The sequence below is a fragment of the Rhincodon typus genome, chromosome 22 (genome assembly GCF_021869965.1).
Source record: "Rhincodon typus isolate 14 chromosome 22, sRhiTyp1.1, whole genome shotgun sequence".
Classification (NCBI taxonomy): Eukaryota; Metazoa; Chordata; class Chondrichthyes; order Orectolobiformes; family Rhincodontidae; genus Rhincodon; species Rhincodon typus.
In genome coordinates, this window is record NC_063353.1 from 44,808,482 (window position 1) to 44,816,081 (window position 7,600).

Consider the following 7,600-nt stretch of genomic DNA (forward strand, 5'->3'; position numbering starts at 1 on the left):
AAACAATTGAACAGTGTGAATGCTGTCAGCAAAGTCAATATTTTAACTATATTCTACAGGTTCATCTTAGTAGCTAAATCTGATGATACAAATGGCTATAATCAAAATATACTACTGCTCAATAGGATTATAATACATCAAAGTTTCACCCCCTAATGTAGTCTATTTTGTAACTATTTTTGGGCAAATTTCTTTTGAATAAAGTTATGGGATTGTATGCGACCCAAAATGGTGGACTGTTCAATCCTTTGCATGAATTCTAGATGATACACAAACTGTTATAAGGCCAACATATCTTCCATGAGGTGCAATCTTTAAGTGTAATGCCTTCAAAGGTAGTTTAGCTGAAAATGTTTTGATTGATTCCTGTGCTGAATTCCAACACTGTGGGTTCAGGGTCAGAACTGCATTTGGGTCCAAAACTCACTTCTGGAGGGAAGCTGATTAAAGTCAGGATTGCTACAAATGCCTTGGAACAAAGGAATTCATGAACAACAAAATGGGTTACTGAACTTACTTTCAACTTTGGTATGCCTGTTTAACATTGAATTTCTCTGCATTAGGAATTACACAGCCAATTACAGAATAAAGACCTGTATTTTATTCCTAGCAATATCCACAAGCTGCTAAATCGAATGCTTAGTTTTAACACAAAACTGTCTAAATCCTTGTCTTATGTGATTCTGACAGAATGACAGTTCACTGTGTAAAGAAACAACTTATCAAACTGAACAAATAATCTGCCACCTTCTACTTTGAGCCTAATTGATTCATTAACGGGATGTGTGGGGCTCTGGATAGGCCAGCATTTTTTGCCCATCCCTAATTGCCCAGGGGGCAGTTAAGCGTCAACTTCATTGCTGTGGGTCTGGAGACACATGGAGGCCAGACCAGGTAGGGACGGCAGATTTCTTTCCCTAAAGGATGCTAGTGTACCAGATGGGTTTGTGTTAACATGTGTTTACATGCAATGTTCCCTCTAATTTTCTTTACCTTCATGTGGGCATCCAGGTCTGAGCATGGCAGTGACCTCTGGAACTAGAAGTCAATGCTGAGATCGGTGTGTTGATTCTGATTGCCATACATGGAACCCTGGAGAGGACGCACATGTACACAGCTCAAAGGGAATGTTGGTGACATGGTCAACATTTAGTTCACTACTTATTCCAGACTATTTTAAAAATCTAATTCAGATTTCACCATCTGCCATGGCGTGATTCAAACACATATCATAGGGCCTTAGCCTGGGTTTCTTACTAGTCCAGGGTCATTACTAGCCTAGTGGTATTCCTATACATTCTTTGGTCTTGGATTTGACAAAAGAAGAGCAGTTTTGATTTTGTAAAGCATCATGTGTTGGGAAGTCTTTCTGTGGCTGCCTTCAATATCTTAAATGCAATCATTAGAATGCCCACTGTGTGAGAATTCCAAGTTTTAAATTCATGGTTATGGATTTCGGGACATCTAACTGGTCTGTGGCTGGTTACCTTTCCAGAAATAGGAATCTTCTTAAGGCAGCTTAAGATGTCTGAGAAGTGACTCTGTTCTGCAGATGCGTTGTGGGTAAATTCTTTGACCTGCCTAAGCATGAGAAATGGACAAGAATGCAATGGGTTAGTCATATTATTTCTAAGTAATCTATCACATAACAATCGATAATTATGCAGCGCTGGCCAGTTCAGCATAATTATGAAGATAATGTAAAAACAAAAAGATTTAGCTCACAGGAAAAAATAAAAGTTGCTGGGAAACCTCAGCAGATCTGGCAGCATCTGTGGAGAGAAATCAGAGTTAACATTTTGGGTCGAGTGAGTAAGGGTCACTCGCTCTGAAACATTAACTCTGATTTCTCTGCACAGATGCTGCCAGACCTGCAGAGGTTTTCCAGCAATTTCTATTTTGTCTCTGATTTACAGCATCCGTAGTTCTTTCAGTTTCTATTAGCTCACTGTTGACATAACCCAGATGTAACCCCAACACACCAAGGGCAGCAACAGTCTCTGTTACTCATGGCTGAACTACTATTTGAACAAGCATTGTGGGATCATGTCCACTGATGGATAACAAACTCAAATTTAGTGCTGTGTTGTAAACTTGGCTTGTGGTTAACATTTTCATACTGTTACTAAGTGAAACCCAGCCAAAGAAATAATTTGCATTTATAGGGAAACTTCCACGGCCTCAGCATGTCCAAAAAAGTGTCACTGCCAATGAAATACTTTTGGTGTGATGGTTACATTTGCAAATGATTGAAGTCCACCTTTCCACGCAATTGCAGAAGATGTAATATTTGCCCTTTTTTTTAACTTCATCTCTGCTCACTGTCCAAGGCCCCAGACATACATTCCAGGTGAAAGAGCAATTCTAGTCTCCTGTATTCATGGCTCACAATGTATTCTCGTCTACATTGGTGAGCTGAAACACAGGCTGAGTGACCCTTTTGGGGAGTACCCCTGCTCTGTTTGTAACCATACCCCCACATTCCAGTTCATCGCCATTTCATACACCATCTTGTTCCCATGCTAACATTTCCACCCTGGGCCCGCTGTCATGTTCCAGCAAAGCTGAATGCAAACTGAAGGAACAATACCTCATTTTCTGTTGAGGTGCTTTACAGCCTCAGGATTGAACATTGAGTTCAACAACTTCAGAGCATGACCTCACTCCTCCATTTTGATTACAAACACTCCCTTTCCCCCTCAACAATTCCCTGACTGGTTGCATGGATTTGCTCTGAACACAGTTGGCCTAATTTTACAATTCCTGCCTTTCATTTACACCTATTTTGCACCTCAATCCTTCCTTTACTACCAACAACACTCCTCTTCTCTGTTGCTTTGGGCATCGTCATCATTTGACTCTCCTCTCCTTTTGTCAATGACATAAAAACCATCATTTTGCTGCTCTCTTCAGCTCCATAGAACAGTCATTGGATTCTAAGTGCTAACTTGGTCGCTCTCTCTCTCTCTTCCCACAGATGTTTCCAGTCCTGCTGAGTTTCTCCAGCACTTCTGGTTTTTAAGTCAGATTACTATCGTCAGCAGCACTTTGTTTTTATTGAAATCTATCTTTGTATCATTAGAAATAAATAGTGTGTCATCCTGTGTAAAAAACCAGGAAGGCCACAAGAAGAGGTTATTGACAATGCCATAATTTAATTCTTTTTATGTGACCCATTACAACATAATAAACATAGTTGAATTAAGATCATTTTCATTATCATTAAAAGGCATCAGCTAGCCTTTACATCTAGGTAAAATGTATTGCCATGAGAAAGGAATGGATCTCAAATGATGGATCAAGCAAATGGGACTGCTGTAGACTTCAAGAATCCTTGAGTATGGATGTGCAGCAGAAACTTTCTACATGATATAAAAAGATTGAAAAAGGAAGGAAGGTTGTTATAATGCATTATGTTATTTATCGCAATTTCTCAATAGGTAATGTCACAGATACTGGTACTGTCATTCTACAGGGTTACTCTGAGTCTCCTCTTTTAGGGTCATCAGAAAACCAACAGAGAAATAACACAAAATGGTTATCCACCTTTAGTCTAATGTTAATATTCTGTATGTTCCTGGTTTTTTTTAGTGGTTTGCAACACTATGTGTTGCATTTGGCGAACGTTTGAAACGTTTCAGTAATGTCGATTTGTAAAGATCAGAGATAAACTGGGTCAATGTACTTCAAAAATTGCTTGAGCTAAGATGACAGCTACCCCTTTCTATCAACCACAAAGTAACTGGAACCCAACTGCAGATCAGTTTTTTTTTGATTTGTAGATTAGACAGAAACTTGACTCAGATGTTGATCAAATGATTTGATGGATAAACAAGGCCTTGAATAAAAGTGATTTGTATCTCTTTCAGGTGTCAAATGCATACAAATTTTGAGATGGGCATGGTTCTTTTAATACTCCCTAACTAAGGAATAGAAATGACTGGTCTCTTAATTCTCCTAAACGTAGAAAAGAACTTGTTTCACTGCAAGTGAAGCTGTTCTAAGATCAACAACTTTACGATTTCCTGTTGTTCATTGCCAACGGAATAGCTCCATATAAGTTCAATACAAAATCAATATCAGGTGAATATTGACCAGAGGAACGGTAAAACAACCGAATTAACGTCAATAACTCTGTCTCTTCTTTTAAGAGCAATTCATGAGTTGCATTGGTTGCAGGATTTTACCTTTTTTGCTGAGTCGTTTCTGGATCATTATCTTACTCCTAAATAAATTTACTATTAATTTTGACTTGAATATGAAATTCTGGTTTTATGTTTCCTGTCTTTCAAAAAAGAAAGGAAAGTGTAAATGTGGGCGGTCTGCCTGGTATGCTGTTGATATTGTGTAGATAATGGGTAACTGTTAGTGCCATACCTTTGTATCTGCTGTTCTGGCTGCATAACGCTGCAGGGCTCACTGTCTGAGTCTCGTGAAAATATCGGGGGTTGTATAGCTTTGTGTTGTAAGGTGAATCCTGACCATAGATTATCATTGTGTAAGAAAGACAAGGTGTAAGGGGGATACAAATAGTGTGCAGAGAGATGTTGATGGGTCACTAAGTGGGCAAAAAGTTGGCAAATAGAATATGATGTGAGAAGATGTGAAGTTGTTCATTTTGGAAGGGAGAACAAATATCTAAACGGAGGAACCTGCAGAAAGCTGCACCACAAAGGAACTTGGGGGGAACTTGTGCGTGAAATGCAGAAAGCTAGCACAAGGGTGCAGCAAGGTAATAAGGAAGGCTCATGGAATATTGGCCCTTACTTAAGGGGTTGAGTCTTAGAGTTGGGAAATCTTACTGTAACTGTACGAGGTGCTGGTGATACTACATCTGGAGTACTGTGAGTACTCAAAAGATATTATTTTGTTGGAGGCAGTTCAGAGAAGGTTCAGTAGGGTGATCCCAGTTATGGAGGGATTGTCTCATAAGCAAAGGCTAAACAGGTTAGGACTGTACTCACTGGAGTTTAGAAGAATGAGTGGTGATCTCACTGAAACATGTAGGATTCTTAAGGGGCTTGACAGGATAAATGCTGAGAGGATGTTTCCCCTCATGGGGGAGTCCAGGACCAGACAGCATAGTCTCAGAATAATAGGGCACCAATTTCAGACTGAGATGAGGAGGAATCCCTTCTCTCAGAGGGTTGAGAACTCCTTGCCACAGAAAACTGTAAGAGCAGAGTCCTTCTGAGGCTAGATTCTTGATCAGTCAGAGTATCAAGGATTATGGGAAAAGAGCAGGAAAGTGAACATGAGGAATGTCAGATCAGCAATGATCAGCACAGCAGGCTTGAGGGGGCAAATGGTCCATTCCTCTTCCCGTTTCTTATGGTGCTATATTGAGGAGATTTGCTACCACCTTGTAGGGATCTACAGGACCTGTTTGGTCCAGTGTGGTAGAGGAAAACATCCTTAAGCCTAATGAGAGGAAGGTTTCTTCTGAAACAATATGTCACTGTTTGCATTTTATTACATGGTATGATAGACTGTGTTTCAGTGACTATAAGGGACACTACATACTCACCACTCAGTCCTTTAGGAGTCAAAGCTGCTCTCCCATCCGAGTCCATGTGACATCAACATAATGCAACTCAGCTGTAACCCTTTCAAACACTTACATCCTTATCCAACATCTCCCCAGAAGCTCTGTACTCCATTATTAACATGTGTGTATATAATTACATTTATCACTACCCCATTTGCTCCACAAGTTTCTGATTTCCCAAGTTCAGGCAGCCTGCAGGTTTCCCTATTCTGTCAGAATATGTTCCCTTTAGAGAAGGAAGATTGGTATGTGTCTGTGTTGAAAACAGTTGACTTTGATTCTGTGTTTCACATTGTGTGTTCTGTGAGTCCCTTTAAACTGAGTGACCTTTTGTCTCTAGGATTCTCTTTGCTGAGGATGTCTTGCTGAAACAGCCGAGTGCTCCACTGCAATATCTATAAGACCCTTCTCAGAGGATGGCTATCCTGTTGAAATGATTACCTTCTTTTATGCAGTATCCTGGATCTCTGGACCAGGTAACTTCCTCTTGGCTGTGTTCTGCACCTGTGAACACTAGTCATCCCTTCTTAGTGGTGGCTTCATGCTATTGTATGGCATCACACCTTCAATCCGAATTAGCAGATTTTAAATCCAAATCTGCTGGTAAATCTGTGCGAAGTGCATTGACTCTGTACTTCAATATGTAGCTTAACTTGGATGCTTTCATTCTCTCTCAGTGAATGTAGAATTGCTTGACCCAACAGGTTCCTCAGTGGTATGACTTGAGGATTTATTGGCATGATCTATGTCATTGACACTGATGAGTTTTCTTGGGACGATACAGCAATGAAATTCAGTTTGAACTTGCACCTTCTCTGCATCTGACATCAAGCTTCAGCATCTATTCAGTAAGCTCAATTGTAATCTGAATTATTTTAGTTGAGGATTTTAAAATATTACTATCTCATTAGACTTATAGTCACAGGCTTCTTGCTGAGAGTAGAGAACAGCATGTTTATGCCAACGTAGCTAATCTCAACAGATTCTGTTAGGGGTCTATCATGGGTCTAGGAAGTCGTCTGAAATCGCCACTCGCTGGCACTTGGGTGTTTGCTTAGTAACTGAAATTACTTTGACTTGTTACTCTCTGACTTGGTGTTCCTTGAATAATGGTTTCTTGACTATAGTTAGTTTTCCTTCTTCCACCATTTGAAGAAGATTCGGGTCAAAACATACATTCGTGCTTGAGAGTCAGAATTCTACATTGTGTAGTATGTACAAACTCTCCACAAACTGAAACTTCTTGTTTTGCAGAATTGTTTGCAGCTTACCTTCACACAACTTTATACACTTCTGGACCATGGAGTTGGACTGCCATCAGCTGTAAGTAATATTTCCTCAATGAAGATACACTGTCAGATGCTATAATGATGTTCACTCTTGTAGTAAGCTTGAAATTAGCAAGATGTTCATTGACATATATATATTTTTGCCAAAAAGATTTGGTTCACTTATTTCCCCTTGGAGTATATTTGACATTTCTTCCAGAAATGATTTCTGAGGAAGCGTCCAGACCCGAAACGTCAGCTTTCCTGCTCCTCTGATGCTCTTTGCCTGCTGTGTTCATCCAGCTCTACGCCTTGTTATCTCTATAGTCCAACAGGTTAAGTTGAAATCACAAGCTTTCAAAACCGCTGTTCCTCCATCACCTGATGAAGGAGCAGCGCTCTGAAATCTTGTGATTTCAAATAAATCTGTTGGATTGTAACCTGGTGTCATGTGAATTCTGACTTTGTCCACCCCAGTCCGACACTGGTACCTCCACATCATGGCTACTTTAATATATTTTCTTCCATTGCATAACAGATAAAGCATCCTTTTTAAAATAGCTGGACACTGCCTGTGCCTGTGAGATTTTCTTGTCCCACAACACTGACACTGCCTGTTACACATGGTATCTGCCTTGTACTCTGTATTTGCTTCCTACATGAGTTTTTAGGGTTTTCATAGAATTGATGGATTCTGTTGATCCCCTGTGAAAAGAATGATCCTTTCCTCCTCAGATTAATCTGTGTTACTTCTAGACCTCTGCATCTATCACAGATTGAGTAA